The sequence below is a fragment of the Oncorhynchus masou genome, chromosome 28 (genome assembly GCF_036934945.1).
Source record: "Oncorhynchus masou masou isolate Uvic2021 chromosome 28, UVic_Omas_1.1, whole genome shotgun sequence".
NCBI classification, from domain to species: Eukaryota; Metazoa; Chordata; class Actinopteri; order Salmoniformes; family Salmonidae; genus Oncorhynchus; species Oncorhynchus masou.
Genome location: NC_088239.1, coordinates 64,887,476 through 64,906,379, shown reverse-complemented (window position 1 = coordinate 64,906,379; position 18,904 = coordinate 64,887,476).

Genomic DNA, 18,904 nt, shown 5'->3' with positions numbered 1-18,904 from the left:
AAGCACAAATGTGGTGTTCATGGTCTTGTTGATTAAGTCTAACAATGTTCAATTGTACCACTTCTGTACATTATAGCATGGTCTGTCTGTTTGGCCTGAACCGAAACCCCTGGATAGGAGGAGAGTCCTCTGACATGGTGATGATTGGTAGGATAACACAGACCTAATACAGTGTTGCCAGTCTGCCCTCCAAAAAGAGATTAGAGGTTGCTGATGATAATTGATTAACTCTGGAAGAGATGTGGATGGACAGGACAATTAACTCTGACCTGGCATCTGTCTGTAGTGGGCTTACAGCACCAACCAGTTAGTGAAATGTAATTTAGACATACAGAATGTGTCTCTATGCTAATGATAATAAGCAGATCTAGTTTCCCTACTCTGGTCAGAGGGCATTCTACCAGCATACACACCCTCTGTAGGCAGAGGCCATATGCCATTATATCATTCAGGTTTATGTCTGTGTGTGAGTGTCAGAGGAGGCTGGTGGGAGGAGCTATAGGAGGATGGGCTCATTGTAATGACTGGAATGGAATTAATGGAATGGAGTCAAACATGTGGTTTCCAAATGTTTGATATGTTTGATTCAGTTCCATTTATTCCATTCCAGCAATTACAATGAGCCCATCCTCCTATTGCTCATCCCCCCCAGCCTCCTCTGGTGTGTGTGTATGTGTGTGCTTGCACACGGTTTTTATGTGCGTGCGTGTGTGTGTGTGAGCGCGTGGGTGTGATTGTGTGTGTGTGAGAGCCATTATGACGTGATTTCATTTAGGGTCCTTGCTTACGTTCACAATGTGGTGTTTTCAGTAACAGGCTACCAGTGAGTCACTTCCTCTGTGCAGCCTGGAACCTCTTCATCACATGCTAGTGGAACATTATACTGGTCCAGTATGGCTGGGGAATGGAGCTTTCATTTCCATAGAGATGTAACTGGAGATGATTCTCCTTGTGCATTGTGGTGGCTATTGTTTGTGAAATTGTTCCATTCCATTACTTATTGTCCATATTCAGATCTACACATATTCATCTTTCGATTAACATCAGGCCAAAACAATATACTGAAACTTACCGTAAGTCACCAACCCTGTCTTCCTGCCATTGAAAATGAACCTGGGTTATATCAAGGTGTGTTCAGATATCTTGAGGAGACCTAATGTTGCAATGCTGCAGTTGCCAGCCAACAGCTTTTACTGTTTGTTTCTGGGCAAACATGAAAGGAGTTAGTCTGACCATCTGTCATGTTCACTTTTATATGACAGCGTTTTATTCAAGACCATGAGAAGAAGCTGGGGTGCTTAACCATAATTGGAGAGGCTGGAATCAGAAGGATACTGTGCTGTTTGGATACCGTGCTGTTTGGATACCGTGCTGTTTGGATACCGTGCTGTTTGGATACCGTGCTGTTTGGATACCGTGCTGTTTGGATACCGTGCTGTTTGGATACCGTGCTGTTTGGATACTGTGCTGTTTGGATAGAGGATTGGAATGGTGGAACCTTTTCAGCTAGTTGTGCCTGTTATAAAGATCATGGGAAAAGTGTGTGTGTGTGTGTGTGTGTGTGTGTGTGTGTGTGTGTGTGTGTGTGTGTGTGTGTGTGTGTGTGTGTGTGTGTGTGTGTGTGTGTGTGTGTGTGTGTGTGTGTGTGTGTGTGTGTGTGTGTGTGTGTGTGGAAAGGCAGATGAATAAGTGTGGAATTGATGTGTCTGGTTTAAATCTTTGATGTGAACCATGCATTGTAAAGTTCAAATAAGTTCATAATGCCTGCAGTAACTCTTCAAGACTATCTTCCTCTTAAAAAGTGACATTTTAAATCAGACACGAAGACAGGAAGGTGAGGGAAAGAGAGAGAGAGAGAAAGAGAGCGAGAAAACGGCGAAAGAGAGTTCACCCACATAGAGAACACACAATAAGAGACTGTATTGAAGAGGCAACAACTACACTGCTAATGGGGTAATGACACTAACATGTAATCACACTGAAGACAGTTGCTTCAAGTTGTCTAAGAAAATAAGTCTCCACACAAAATGTTCAGTCTTAAATCCCCTTATTATGCAACACCCTCAGTTGCCATGTCCCCCGCTAGCTTTATTAGGGCAATAACCAGCCCCAGGCATGCCAATTAACAGGGAGCGGTTCCCTCTGACAAGCACTCTTATTGGCGTCCAGAGAATATGTGATGTCACAGACGGCCCTCTATATTCTTGGTCACAGGTCCGCCATGAAAATGGGGTCCAGTACGTACAACTGAGTTTTCAGTTTAAAAGAGGTATTTGTTTCAGGAGTTCCCCTGTAGTTGAGAGACTTTGGTTTTGGGGTTAGGAAAGCTACCTAGTCGTTTTAGAGGACCAGTCTTTTAAGAGAGGGAGACGAATGGGAAATTGGGGAGAATACATTGGCTATCAAAATACTGTAGATCTAGAGGCTACGACCTTTGATCAGGCAAGTTTGAATGGTTGTGTTCACTGGGGACCAAATGGAAGAAAAAATACTGAAACAGGGAGGGACTACTGGATTTTTTCAATTAGAAACACACATTTTTTATTTCTGTTGCAAAATGTTTTAAAAATGTTCCCGTTGCATGCCCCAATGAACACGACCATGGTGACGGCTTGTTGGGTTTCCCTCTCTGTTCACTCAAGAGAAACCAACTTGATCCACAGCTTTCAGGAGCCAAGTCTTTGAATGACACGTTGCATAGGGAAAACTCTTTCAAAGCCACATTTTTCATGAAATCTATATGGAAACAGTTAGCAGATAAATCAAAACGAGGGATATCTGTAAAGTTTGCCATATGTCATCATAGTGAGGCAGTAGGGAAATGGAAAAACGAAGAGTATGCAAGTCCCCAGTTTGATAATGATCCAATGGTACCTACAGTACCAGTCAAAAGTTTGGACACACCTACTTTTTCTTTATTTTTACTATTTTCTACATTGTAGAATAATAGTGAAGACATCAAAACTATGAAATAACACATATGGAATCATGTAGAAACCAAAAATATATATATATTTTATGTTTTAGATTCTTCAAAGTAGCCACCCTTTGCCTTGATGACAGCTTTGCACACTCTAAAATGTATTTTGATTGGTTTAACACTTTTTTTGTTACTACATGATTCCATATGTTTTATTTCATAGTTTTGATGTCTTCACTATTATTCTACAATGTAGAAAATAGTAAAAATAAAGAAAAACCCTAGAATGAGTAGGTGTGTCCAAACTTTTGACTGGTACTGTATATGGTTCCATAATGCAGGGGCTGGGTGAGAAACCCCAGTTTTCGCCCTGCATACTAGGCCTACAGGCCGTCCTCAAATGAGTGAGTTGACCACTGGGGTAATAGGCCCTGACACACTCCCCCATCTCCCCTGAAATAAACACAAGGCTACCCACAGGAGCCACTTTTACAAGCCCCCGTCCCAAACCGAGGGTCAATCAGAGGAACCGGGACCAACAAGTCACAGGCGATAAAGCATGAGTGCCCCACTGGGATAATAGGGTACTTCAGATTCAGGCACCATATGTAGTATACTGAGGTGAGGAGGGCTATAGAGGGTACATTGCTGATCTATTTCCCAGCATTTCTAAATTGGTTTCACTGTATATTAATCATATGTGGCTATGTTCATGTCAGTGTGGGTGATTATTTGAGAAATAGTAATTGTTTCTGCCTGAATTTTCAATAAAAATAGCTATGGTTTTTGTTGTTGCCTGAATTTCCCCACTCAGCAGGGACTTATTCAATGATTATAGTGCTTCAAGGGTCACAGTATACAGCTCATTGATACAATCACCCTAAATTGCTTACTCCATAAGGGACCGTGCTCTGATGCTCATTTGAAAATGTGAAAAGATGAGGTGGTATGACCCTCACAGAGATTGTGTTGCAGCACGGTTTTGCCAAACAACAGTGGAAAAATAGCAGTCACTTAGTTTGCATCAATACTCGAGTACAGTCCATCCATAGAATCAATATCGTGCCATTTCTGGAATTAAAAGCAAAAATTCTGGAGAGTACTGAAGCTGTCTCCCTCTGGGCACAGACGTCAATTCTATATTGGTCCCACGTCATTTCAGACGTGGAAACAATGTTGATTCAACCGGTGTGCCCAGTGGGCTTTGTATGACCACTGACTCATGAATCTTTTATGAGAAGATAAGGAATGACTCTTATTGACTGAGGGATATAATGACTTAAGTTACACTGTGGCTGATTTGATAGAAATTGCCCTCTTAAGAGTTTTCCGATGCTGATTCAAAGTATTTCACTCTCGAGGTACTCAAACCAATAAATACAACACACTGAGTGGAAATCTGCATTGTTGAGGAACTATGTCTATCCAACTGTCGTAGGCTTGAGCTATTAGCTTCCCCCAGTGTGCTTTTACACAGTTGGGTGCGATAGGTGAATAACATAGCAAAGAAACAGGGCTTCAGCAGATGGAACATTTATGAAATACTGACATAATAGTACTCCACTTGTCTCTGTTTTCCCCTGTTGCCGAGGAAAGGCTGTGGAAATTGGTTATGGGGGTGAAAGTGGTGGAGGATAGAGTTTGTTTTCCCCTGTTGATGAGTAAAGTCTGTGGAAATTGGTTATGGGGGTGAAAGTGATGGTTGGGGGATGTGAGGGTTGTCTTACAAACACCAGCGGTTTGGCCCTGGTGGTGACAAGGCTGGGGCTGACAGCCAACAGTCATTTCGCGGGATCCTTTTGAATTAGAGCTTGTGGGTATAAAGCCCACAGTGTCTGTGTGTTTCCTTTTTGACTTCCACATACTGTAATGATGTTTTCCTATGAGAGCTTCTCAATCCCGATATACTGATATGGTCCTCCAATAAAGATCACTCTCCAGTAATGAAGAAGTGTCCTGCAGAAAAGAGGGAGAAGGGTGTGTTTTATGTACTGTAACTGCAAACCTGTAAAAGGGACTTGATCAAGCTATGTTGAAGGCTATAGGAAGGCCTGTTGCTCTATGTCAGGGTTGTCAAACTCATTTTGCCCCCAGAGGGCTGCACTCGGTCTTCAACGAGGTCCGGATGGCCGCACTCGAACTTCAACGAGGTCTGGATGGCTGCACTCGAACTTCAACGAGGTCTGGATGGCTGCACTCGAACTTCAACGAGGTCCGGAGGGCCGCACTCGAACTTCAACGAGGTCTGGAGGGACGCACTCGAACTTCAACGAGGTCTGGAGGGCCGCACTCGAACTTCAACGAGGTCTGGATGGCTGCACTCGAACTTCAACGAGGTCCGGAGGGCCGCACTCGATCTTCAACGAGATCCGGAAGGCCGCACTCGATCTTCAACGAGATCTGGAGGGACGCAATTGGTCTTCAACAAGGTCAGGAGGGCCGCACTCGATCTTCAACGAGATCTGGAGGGACGCAATTGGTCTTCAACAAGGTCAGGAGGGCCACACTCAATCTTCAACGAGGTCCGGAGGGACGCAATTGGTCTTTAACGAGGTCCGGAGGGAAGCACTGAAAATATGTTATATTTCCTCGCCGTGGAAATTTGAAAAAAAGATAGTCCTCTATCCACTGTTTGGGGAATTTTTTATACTCCCTGACTGTCTGGCTTTAATTTAGGTGATTATTAATGAGCTGGACACAGTCAAGAAACTGTATAAATGTAGGTCCATGATCATTTCTACACAGTTTTCAGTTGGTTTTAGTCATTTTCAAGTATATTAAGTTTGTTTCCCCTCCCAGAGCGTCTGCTAAATGACTTTAAATCTGACCAGACTAATCACAGCATTACCTATTGCCCATGCGGCTCCTCTTGCTCCATGCATGAAGAGTAATGGCGCTTCAGTCTTATTCTGTAGATGGCCATAAAAACCAGGAGAGAAAGCTGGATATTCTTTAGTCATGACTGGATGGAAAGATCTATAAGATCTGAGACGATATTATCTAGGGTCTCCCCACATACACTGCCAGATGAAGGTGAGACAAGAGTGATGTCATGAGCAGTGGTAGGTCTACTACAGTGCTAGAGTACCATTTAAAGTTGAAAGATTTAAAATCCAGTCCTCTATTTTGATGTAAAAACTGTGTGTGTGTGTGTACGTTTGCGTGCATTTGTCTGTGTGTGTGTGTGTGTATGTATGCTTGTGTGTGTGTACTGTAAATGTGTTTGTTCCTCCTGACCTAAATGACCAACCAAATTAAATTGTTAGGCCTATCCATGCTTTGTTCACATGCGGTTTATGAGTAGAGCCTGTACAATGGCAGCAATGGCACCGCTTACCATTCAAATTCACCACTGTGCCTTTGACTTGTCAACAGTATAATTCAAACAACGTGGTCCAGAGGTGCTCAACCATAGAAACAGCTGTATGTCATGTTTGAGGTTCCCAAATCGTATTTCTGATGGACAAAGGCGTCAGATGGCAGTGAAGTAAGGGGACTGTCACGGATTTGTGGTGGGTTTGGACTGGAGGCTGTGAAAACTACATACCAAGTGCAACAGGACTCAGGAGACACACTATATGTGTGTGATCTGGACTCCTAGCAAAGGTTTTGACGAGAGAGAGAGTAGTACGCCTGCATAGTATTCAGTTCTGTTCACTTTTCCTCAACTCTTACTCACTGTCTTTCTGTGTGTGCACTGTGTGTGTATGCGTTTGTGTGACCTATATTCACTCCGAGGCCGATTCCAACCCGAGTTAAGAGTGTGTAAATGGAATGTAATTCCCCTTTTCTGCACTTTTCTCTCTATGTGTATTCAGACCTGAACTTAATAGCATTCAATTCACCCGCTATTCGTTTGTGGTGGAGATCAAAAAATGAAGGTGTGGCAGAGGTGTGTCTACAGCTGTTTTCTGACCTTGAATGAATTCCTTCATAATTCCGCCACCTTTACGAGCGATGAAACGATGAATTAGGTCGAGAAACCTGTCTGTTCCAAGTGGAACAACATCTACTTTCTTTACCTCGATAAAACAACACCATTCTCCATGCACTGAAATTTACTAATTGAAACGAGCTATTGATAAGAGCTAAGTAAATGAGTAAGCCATTTCGATAAGGGGATTGTAAATATAAATTACACATGTTTTAGATAAAATTTTAGGCCTTATGATCGCTGGAGACAAATGTGAAAACAGTCATATGGCAACAAACTGAAGCATATCAACATACAGTATCAACTTTTCCATAGTGAAGTTTATGAAATGCTGGCCTTATAACTTGCAGGGATGGCATTTGGAGACCCAAGCTATAGGCTTCTCTAGCAATGACAGTATAGCGCAAAACCTACCAAGTTGATATATGATTTTTAGGTTTTAATTATATGGCTGGACTTTTCACTTAAAAAAAATGGTATTGTGTTAAATATTAGCCACAATCAGTAGCTACCGTCAGCTATACCCACATACATTTATAATTGTCACCTTAGTGTTTGTTTCTTTACATTTTATCATCATTCCATTCCATTCTTAGTTTTCCTTTTTTTTCTCTGCGTTTGTTTGGTTGTTCCTGAGGATCGCTAGGAGTAGTGGATGCTATTAGGCTAACGTATTAGAAGCTGTGCAATAATTTGGGACAGTTCACAACCACTGGACCGTTGTCATCACAGTTCCATGATTAGTGAGAAATATTAAGGTTGATTTAAAGAACTACTGTTCAACCCCTATTGTACACTTCTCTCATCTTCCAATATTTCATGGATTGAAAAATTGAATATGGCAACTTTAAGGGGGAATCAAACCACTGTATTTTGATTCACCAATATATTTTGTGTGTAAAGGCTCTCCAAACCGTTTTTTTCTTCTTCATAAATACCTTCCTAACCTTAATTAATATACAAAATCTGAGTATTTTTTTATATACCAATTGTTGCAGAAAAGGAGATGAATATCCATGTATTTACAAGGCCCAGCCCTAATATTCTGCACCTTTAACTTGAGAAAATTAAAAGTACACCAAATTTAAAGGAAGGGCTTTCCATAAATGTACTGAAAACTCGATTGAATGAAAACTTGACGAGAAAATCCATTTACCAGCAAGTGGGAGGGTTTTCAGTGGTTGAATGAATTGTATTCAAAGGCAAGGGAACCACGCATGCAAAGTCTGTTACGCACTAGCATAAGGTAAATCTGAATACCAACTACTGAGACGTGTGTAGAAAAGACGTACATTTCCTATGTCTGAATCGGGCCCTCAGACCTTTATTAACCCACATGAACATTAACAGTCCCTTGACTTGTGTCCTGTCCAACCCTGTCTAAGTCCTAAATTCAATACCGGCTCAGTTTAATGGTTTGTATGCTACTTCATGCCCAAGGCTATATCATATGTACTCTTTTAAGCACATATTCCCTTTTAAGCACAAGACTTCTGATATGTCACACAAACACACTCATTATGGCAGACTAGTATGTACAGTAGTGAAGGCTCTAACTGAAAGAAAAACCTGATGTGTGTGTGTGATGGACACCCCTGACTCACTGGTCTCAGCCTCTGTTTCTAGCTGAGGCTAGGAAAGGACAGCCGGTGATGACAAGGCAGCACATGACCCTGTCCTCCCCCAGGCCCACAGACTGAAAATGAGATCACCGTCTTCTATAGTCTGCGCTCCACCACCTTTGTGCTCTGCATTGTAAATCATCATCCCTGTTCACTGATGCCAACAGTTTCCATTCAGACAAAACCGATAGCATAATGGTTGCGTTATTTTGTCTAGACCTCTGCCCTGACCCCGTAAATAGGGATATACAGTATGTAATACAGTATGTAATGCACTTAGTCCCAGCTTCAGACGCTGTTGAATGCTTTTACACGGAACTCCCCAATCAGTCATTCTAAGGTGATTACAGCAGAGCACTTACTGTAGTGACTGATGTCGATGTTCGTCGGCACTTCGGTTTTAAGGACACTTGATATCCAACAAACCATTGAAAGTGTCTTTGGTAAATTGGGAGGCACATGGATATAGGACACATGTACTATATCATACAATCATCTTTGGAACATGGTTGTTAAAGTTGTTAAATGTTGTTTGACACATGATGCTACTTTATCAGAATGTCTAGCTAAGCATCTACTGTGGACTGCATCTATATAATGCCCCAACAGTGAAACCATAGCCTCAGATAACAACTTGAATGCTCTTATTTAGAACAAGCAGCTTTGTGGTAGAATGTCACCTTCCCATATGGTAAATATCAGAGAAAGACATTTTCAAAATCAATGTACACCTTTGAACCCTTGATTGCCGTCACCAGCGTCTTGGACTATTTCATTGCCTATGCTCTAAGAGTTGCAGAAAAACTCTTTACATTATATGCTGGGTTGTGACCCACACAGTAGCAGCAGTAGGTGTACTGTAGACTACGTGTCTCTTTACTGTTCCCCTAACAAGATACGTCAACATGTTAATGGTCTCAGTGCTTGTTTTGACAGCTAGGGGCTGAATACTAACGATGATGTCAAGTTTTTCCAGGATTCCCGAGCTCTGTGTAATAGGACTTACTTTGAAAAGGCACGAGGATGGAGGATTAGAGTGTTTCGGCTCTCTTCCCAGACGTTTCCCGGGTGTTTGAAAGATTGTGGCTGGTGAGGAATCGTAACATTGATTTTAAAGTGCCTTTAATGAAAATAAAATGGGGATTTGTCAGAATGACCCACAGCCTGTCTAGCTGGTAAGGAATGTTGATGAGCAAAACCTTTCCGATAAATAGACCTAAGGGGTTGCAGTTGTTCATTCACAACCCTCCATGTCAATGTCTTACAATGGCAACGTCTTTGTTAACTGTTGCTCATTCGGAAAGTATTCAGACCCCTTGACTTTTTCCACATTTTGTTAAGTTACAGCCTTATTCTAAAATGTATTAAATAGATTTTCCCTCATCAATCTACACACTATACCCCATAATGACAAAGCAAAAATGTTTTTTTTTATATACATTTTTGCAAATTTATAATACCCCCCCTGGAAATAACACATTTGCATAAGTATTCAGACCCTTTACTCAGTACTTTTTTAAAGAACCTTTGGCAGCGATTACAGCCTTGATCTTCTTGGGTATGACTATACAAGCTTGGCACACCTGTATTTGGCGAGTTTCTCTCATCCTTCTCCGCAGATTCTCTCAAGCTTTGTCAAGTTGGTTGGGGAGCGTCTCTGCACATCTACATTTACATTTTACATTTAAGTCATTTAGCAGACGCTCTTATCCAGAGCGACTTACAAATTGGTGAATTCACCTTCTGACATCCAGTGGAACAGCCACTTTACAATAGTGCATCTAAATCATTTAAGGGGGGTGAGAAGGATTACTTTATCCTATCCTAGGTATTCCTTGAAGAGGTGGGGTTTCAGGTGTCTCCGGAAGGTGGTGATTGACTCCGCTGTCCTGGCGTCGTGAGGGAGTTTGTTCCACCATTGGGGGGCCAGAGCAGCGAACAGTTTTGACTGGGCTGAGCGGGAACTGTACTTCCTCAGTGGTAGGGAGGCGAGCAGGCCAGAGGTGGATGAACGCAGTGCCCTTGTTTGGGTGTAGGGCCTGATCAGAGCCTGGAGGTACTGCGTTGCCGTTCCCCTCACAGCTCCGTAGGCAAGCACCATGGTCTTGTAGCGGATGCGAGCTTCAACTGGAAGCCAGTGGAGAGAGCGGAGGAGCGGGGTGACGTGAGAGAACTTGGGAAGGTTGAACACCAGACGGGCTGCGGCGTTCTGGATGAGTTGTAGGGGTTTAATGCACAGGCAGGGACCCCAGCCAACAGCGAGTTGCAGTAATCCAGACAGGAGATGACAAGTGCCTGGATTAGGACCTGCGCCGCTTCCTGTGTGAGGCAGGGTCGTACTCTGCGGATGTTGTAGAGCATGAACCTACAGGAACGGGCCACCGCCATGATGTTAGTTGAGAACGACAGGGTGTTGTCCAGGATCACGCCAAGGTTCTTAGCGCTCTGGGAGGAGGACACAATGGAGTTGTCAACCGTGATGGCGAGATCATGGAACGGGCAGTCCTTCCCCGGGAGGAAGAGCAGCTCCGTCTTGCCGATCTAGAAGCCACTCCTGCGTTGTCTTGGCTGAGTGCTTAGGGTCATTGTCCTGTTAGAAGGTGAACCTTCAACCGAGTCTGAGGTCCTGAGCGCTCTGGAGCAGGATCTCTCTGTACTTTGCCCCGCTCATCTTACCCTTGATCCTGACTAATCTCCCAGTCCCTGCCGCTGAAAATCATCCCCACAGCATGATGCTGCCACCACCATGGTTCACCATAGGGATGGTGCCAGGTTGCCCCCAGACGTGACGCTTGGCATTCAGGCCAAAGAGTTCAATCTTGGTTTCATCAGCCCAGAGAATCTTGTTTCTCATGGTTTGAGTCCTTTAGGTGCCTTTTGGCAAACTCCAAGCTGGCTGTCATGTGCATTTTACTGAGGAGTGGCTTCCGTCTGGCTACTCTACCATAATAGCCTGAGTAGTGGAGTACTGCAGAGATGGTTGTCCTTCTGGAAGGTTCTCCTATCTCCACAGAGGAACTCTGGAGCTCTGTCAGAGTGACCATCGGGTTCTTGGTCACCTCCCTGACCAAGGCCCCTTCTCCCCGATTGTTCTAGGAAGTGTCTTGGTGGTTACAGACTTCTTCCATTTCAGAATGATGGAGGCCACTGTGTTCTTGGGGAACCTTAAATGCTGCAGAAATGTAATGGTACTCTTCCCCAGATCTGTGCCTCGACACAATCCTGTCTCGGAACGCTACAGACAATTCCTTCAACCACATGTCTTGGTTTTTGCTCTGACATACGCTGTCAACTGTGAGACCTTTTACAGACAGGTGTGTGCCTTTCCAAATCATGTCCAATCAATTGAATTTCCCACAGGTGGACTCCAATCAAGTTGTAGAAATATCTCAAGGATGATCAATGGAAACTGGATGCACCTGAGCTCAATTTTGAGTCTCATAGCAAAGGGTCTGAATATTTATGTGAATAAGGTATTTATGTTTTCGCTTTGTCATTATGATGATTTTTTTGTATTTAAACAATTTTAGAATAAGGCTGTAATGTAACAAAATGTGGAAAAAGTCAAGGGTTCTGAATACTTTCTAAATGCACTGTATATAATTCTGAAAAACTTAAATCATTTACCTGTGAGAGGAGTCTAGAGTAGGAGTAGTCGGAGAAGTGTTTCTTCATTCGAACTATACAAAACTGCATGATGTTTAGTTGCTAGCGGTACTAGTTAAAGTAGGTTTTTACAGTACACTCTTAGAAAAAAAGTGCCATCTAGAACCTAAAAGGGTTATTTGGCTGTCTCCATAGGATAACCTTTTTGAAGAACCTTTCTTGATTCCAGGTAGATCTCTTTTGGGTTCCATGTAAAACCATATCCACAGAGGGTTCTACATGGAACCCAAAAGGGTATCATATGGGGACAACCGAAAACTCCTTTTGGGTGAATTTACCTTTGAGAGCTAGTGTGTAAATAGGGCTGTTCTATTGAGTCCTATGATTATCTTTACCTACTGCATGAAAAAACTCCCACGGTTAGTTTCCAAGAAAACTATGGTTACTCCAAAACTATGTGTGGAAATCTTGAAAATGTATTGGCAGATGTCGCAAAAGACAAGAGAAGTCACATTCCATTTGTAAAATTGCTGCCTATCAGCTTATAAATGACTTAGATCATATTAAATAGTTGTTTTCCCAATATGTACACGGTTTATTGTCATGCTCTGATCTGTTCCACCTGTCTTTGTGATTGTCTCCACCCCCCTCCAGGTGTTGCCCATCTTCCCCATTATCCCCTGTGCATTTATACCTGTGTTCTCTGTTTGTCTGTGCCAGTTTGTTTTGTTCATAGAACTTACCAGTGTTTGTTTCCCTGCTCCTGCCTGTTTATTGCTCCTGTTTTCCAGACGTTCCCAGTTTTGACCCCTGCCTTCCCTGACCCTGAGACTGCCTGCCATTCTAGACCCTTACACCCTTCCTGGATTACTGACCCCTGCCTGCCTTGACCTGTCAATTGCCTGCCCCTGTGGTTGTAATAAACTCTTTTTACTTCTACACCTTCTGCATCTGGGTCATACCTTTAAATGTGATAGTTTATGGCACATAGTAAACTGCAATCCATGGGGTGTCTACTCCAAGAATTTTGAGTTGGCTCCAATCAGCACTTATACAAATATGTAATCATTCTGTCATATATTTACTTGAGATGTCGTAGCCGAATGCTCAGCTTTTTAAACAGAGTAATTGAGGTGCGTGTATTGCTTGACTCTCGCCATGACGTTCCTGTTTTCTGAGGTTTGTTGGTATCAATCATGTCACCGACTGGAATGAACACTCACGTAGACCCTGACTGCAGCCTGATTTCACACTCCTTCTGTTCAGTGGGAACTCTGATCCAGTAACCATGCAGAACTGGGACAGGAAGTTGTGTGCATATTGAGGGGAATGCAGTTCATGGGCATATCTCAAATCAATCAACCCATCAATCCATCCATCAATCAAATAAAACCAATTCTATAAATCTGAATATGATCAAAAAACTTTTGTTGCTAAGAAATTGAGATGGGAAGACAGTGGGTTTGTAGCTCAAGTCGCTGGGTGAGATTCGTACCTTAGCTCAGAGTTGGCTTCCCTACCCAGGACCAGACTCTGGCTCATTGGCAGTTTTATAATATTGACTTCGGCTCTTTGGAATTTCATGATATTTGTTGTGTAACAACAGTCATTATCCATAATTTATTCACAGTCACACCGGCATGATTTTAGAGCAGAAATTAACACTGTTTTGTCTTTTCTCTTTGTTGAGGAGTATTGGGGTTTGGACAGTGCTTCTGGTTTCCCAGCCAAATTCCCATGCTTCATTTCAGAATATTATCGTTCACATCTAAGAGTTGCCAGGTCTGCACCCAATCACCATAAAACACTGGCTTTCCTGTACGGAGTACATGTACACTAAACACGACTAGCGGAGAAGCAGTATGTCACATTAAGGAGAAGTACACAAGTTATGAAACTTCACTCAGGTGGTAGAAACAGGGCTATGAGGTGACTTCATGGTAAATGGGAAAAAGCAGTAAACAGCGTCACAATGTAGTGATGCTTCAACACTATGAATTTTACAGGAGCTGTGATTTCCCAGGGCTGAATGAATGTAAAAGGCCCCTGGCTTGTTTCCAGCCGCGGGGCCTTGCGAGCCCGTTTGACCGCCAGTGGAATGGCAAAACAAGGGATTAGTTGCTAGGCATATCATGAAAGATGTTATTGTTCTGATCAGGGGAGTGAAATGTCTGGACTGAGGTGATGCCAGTTTGAAATGAAGGGTTGCATTTCTCTTCTACCGTCTCTCAGGACTGCTGTTGAGTACAAGTTCAGGGATTACCAAATATAGTATATTATACCTTTATGTCTTTTTACCTGCTTGTTATTAATGATATGGTTTCTAAGCAATAGATTCATTCCCCTAAGGGTCTTATTCAATTTGATGTGCGACAGGATGTAGTCAGGGTTGGATAGGTTATTTTCTAAATGTAATCTGTTACAGTTACTAGTTACCTGTCCAAAATTGTAATCAGTAACATAACTTTTGGATTACCCAAACACTGATTACATTTAGTTACTTTTAGATTACTTTCTTTTTAAGAGGCAGAGACGAAGACAACAATTTATGTTACCAATTGAATGACATCTCTTGCAGGATAAATCAATGTTAAAGTTTACATAGCTGGCCATATGTGGATGCTACATTTTACTTAATGGATTGGTTATGTAGGCTTCTTCTAACCCATCGCTTTCTACTACATATAATAATACAATTAAATTATATGTTTACATTAAAAACCAAAGTCTATCAGAATTCCAGTCATTCCAATAAATGTTATAACCCTTGATCTTCAAGAATAGGACTTGGAAATATGGACGTATAAATTAGTCACGTTGTGTTACTTGAGCATGACCCCAAAACGAAAGACTTATTAGCCAGCCCTACTCTGTTCTTTATTATTTTGTTGTAATGGAGGACTTATTGGGCTCATTGATTCGAGTTGAAAAATAAGTGCTGCGCTCGTGGAATGGCATACTTTGAGTACTACTAAAAAGTGCTATTTACATGTGAAAAATGAATGCCATATGCTGCATTTGCTATAGGTCTATTGTTTACCTTTTTGTTGGTGACACTTTGACATCTTGATAATATGCAGCTGTTGAAAGGGCAAATCCATAGATGAAACAATAACAAAACGGTCGCCCCAACACTGTTTTGGAATAAAACTGAGGGATTGGGCATGGAAAATGTAACCAGTCTCAGATTACCAGACAGAGCTATGGATGCAATACAATTATTGTTTTAACCATGTTATGAGGCTGTACAGTGTTTGTTTATATTTACAATGTTTACAAACATTGGAGTAAAACAAGCTTATATTTTGGGTTGTCATGGAGTGGGACAGTTCATGCTCATGACTCATTTATAAGGTATATTCTTCAAGAATCAATGGATATACAGTATCAGTCAAAAGTTTGGACACACCTACTCGTTCAAGGGTTTTTCTTTATTTTGACTAAGTGAAGACAATAGTGAAGACATCAAAACTATGAAATAACACAAAGAATCATGTAGTAACTAAAAAAGTGTTAAACAAATGTAAAAATATTTTATGTTTTAGATTCTTCAAAGTAGCCACTCTTTGCCTTGATGACAGCTTTGCACAGTCTTGGCATTCTCTCAACCTGCTTCACCTGGAATGCTTTTCCAACAGTCTTGAAGGAGTTCCCACATATGCTGAGCACTTGTTGGCTGCTTTTCGTTCATTCTGCGGTACAACTCATCCCAAACCATCTCAATTGGGTTGAGGCGGGTGATTGTGGAGGCCAGGTCATCTGATGCAGCATTCCATCACTTTCCTTCTAGGTCAAATAGCACTTACACAATCTGGAGGTGTGTTGGGTCATTGTCCTGTTGAAAAACAAATGATAGTCCCACTAAGAGCAAACCAGATGGGATGGCGTATCGCTGCAGAATGCTGTGGTAGCCATGCTGGATAAGTGCGTCTTAAAATCTAAATACAACACAGAGAATGTCACCAGAAAAGCACCCCCACACCATCACACCTCCTCCTCCATGCTTCACGGTGGGAACTACACATACGGAGATATATCCGTTCACCTACTCAGTCTCACAAAGACACGGCAATTTGACCATGAAGGCCTGATTAACGCAGTCTCCTCTGAACAGTTGATGTTGAGATGTGTCTGCGAAGCATCTATTTGGGCTGCAATTTCTAAATGAACTTATCCTCTGCAGCAGATGTAACTCTGGGTCTTCCTTTCCTGTGGCGATCCTCGTGAGAGACAGTTTCATCATAGCGCTTGATGGTTTTTGCAACTACACTTGAAGAAACTTGAAAAGTTCTTGAAATTTTCTGTATTGACTGACCTTCACGAAGATGTGTCCATTAGGCCTATCGATTTTCTTTTTTATCAACATGAATTAGATTGAGCAATAAAGCCCCAATTTAATCCGTAGACTTGGATCAACACTATGCAGCTGTTGCAAAAGCATATTCTTCACTGCCTGCACACTGGTTTCAAAAACAATGATTGATAGGCAGTTTAAACTTCTTGAATTCAACCATTATTGGGTTCAAATACACACTTAGACTTGTGAACAGCAATCCATAGCAACCACAATCCGTAAGGCGCAAATAGCTAAATGAGAGAGCAGCAGTGTGATCCACATCAATGTGCTCTGTAGAAATCAATAAGTGATATCTGTATGGCCGTAGACTACACCACTACTGTCATCCATACCTCCAAGCGTTTATTCAAGTTGGATAATCTTTGGATGCCGACTGCAGTCGCACCATTGGAAGATATAGCTTGGTCTGTAGCCTACAAAAGCCTATTCCTGCTCTTTTCCCGTGACCCATCAAACACATTTGGTGTGTCATCATAGTGGTCTCTGTCTTGTGGTCAGACTCGCTCAGGTGGAACAAACTTGCAACCTGAAAGGCCACTCAACCTTTTTTCAATGCTGATTTGAATGTCATTGAGAAAACAGAGAAGTCTCAAAGATTTTTTTCTCACAAACATCCTTTCTGAATTTAAAAGTAATCCTTGAACTAATCATGTTGTTTTTAAAAGTATCTGTAATCTGATTACAATATTTTTGCTGGTAATGTAACGGATTACAATTACCGTTTTTTGTAACCCTTTACATGTAATTGATTAAATGTAATCGGTTACTCCCCAAACACCTGGATGCGGTGATACACCAAGAGAAAAACAGAAGTATGAAATGATCACAATTGATTGAGGTCAGTTAATAATGAGGCAACATGACAAATCCAAAGATGCAGTATCAGAGGAAATAGTATCTATTTTGTGATATCTAACATAAAACGGTACATATGAAACTCCCATCTTACTGTTCAATAAAATATTTTGGCCCAAATCAAATTGAAAATAGTTTATGACAGAATTCCTTCAAAACCTGAATTCCTCATTAGATTTTCACATTAATACTGCCATAGTTTATCCTGCTTTATTCCATTGTGTCTTTCTACAATGACACAGAGAAATGTCAGGACATTTGCTAAACAGCAGAATCAAGTCATTCCCTGTCAATACATGATTAAACAGACAGGATACAGATACACCCCTTGTTTGCCCTCTCCCTTCTGCTTCTTAATGAACCACAGTCCCTAAACAGTAAGCTACAGTGTTAACTGGTAACACTATTTACACTGAACAAAAATATAAACCCAACATGTGAAGTATTGGTCTCATGGTTCATGAGCTGAAATAAAAGATCCCAGACATTTTCCAAACACACAAAAATATTATTTCTCTCAAATTTTGAGGACATATTTGTTTATATCTTTGTTAGTAAGCATATCAAGAAGCTTGTGCTGGGGACAATAAAAAGCCACTGTAAAATGTGCAGTTTTGTCACACAACATAATGCCACAGATATCTTAATTTCTGAGGGAGTATGCAATTGGCATGATAACTGCAGGAATGTCCACCAGAGCTGTTGCCAGAGAATTTCATGTTCATTTCTCTATCATAAGCTGCCAATGTTGTTTTAGAGGATTTGTCAGTACGTCCAACCGGCCTCACAACCGCAGACCACAAGTAACCATGCCAGCCCAGGACCTCCACATTCAGCCTCATCACCTGAGGGATAATCTGAGACCAGCCATCCGGACAGCTGATGAAACTGTGGGTTTGCACAACTGAAGAATTTCTGCACAAACTGTCAGAAACCGTCTCAGGGAAGCTCATCTACGTGCTTGTCGTCCCCACCGGGGTCTTGACCTTTCTGCAGTTCGGCTTTGTAACCAACTTTAGTGGGAAAATGCTCACCTTTGATGGCCATTGGTACGCTGGAGAAGTTAGCTCTTCATGGATGAATCCCTCGGTTCATCCCACAGCGCCAGTTCTGCTTACCAAGGGTGCGGTTTGCTGATGTCAATGTTGTGAACAGAGTGCCCAATGGTGGCGGTGGGGTTGTGGTATGGGCTAGCATAAGCTACAGACAATGAACACAATTGTATTTTATTGATGGCAATTTCAATGCCCAGAGATACCGTGACCAGATCCTGAGGACCCCTGTCGTGCCATTCATCCACCAACCATCACCCCATGTTTCAGCATGATAATGCACGGCCCCATGTTGCAAGGATCTGTACACAATTCCTGGAAGCTGTCACAGTTCTTCCATGGCCTGCATACTCACCAGGCATGTCACCCACATTGATCATAATTGGGATAGAGACCTTTTCCATAATCTGAGGACTGACAACATGACACATAAAAACTGATTGTTCTAAAACAGATTGTTCTATCCTGCTCTTGTGAGCTTTTCATCACAACAATATCTCTCTAGAAGAACATTCTAGACTTGCCTGAAAAATGTTTAGATTCTTTGTATGAGCCTTC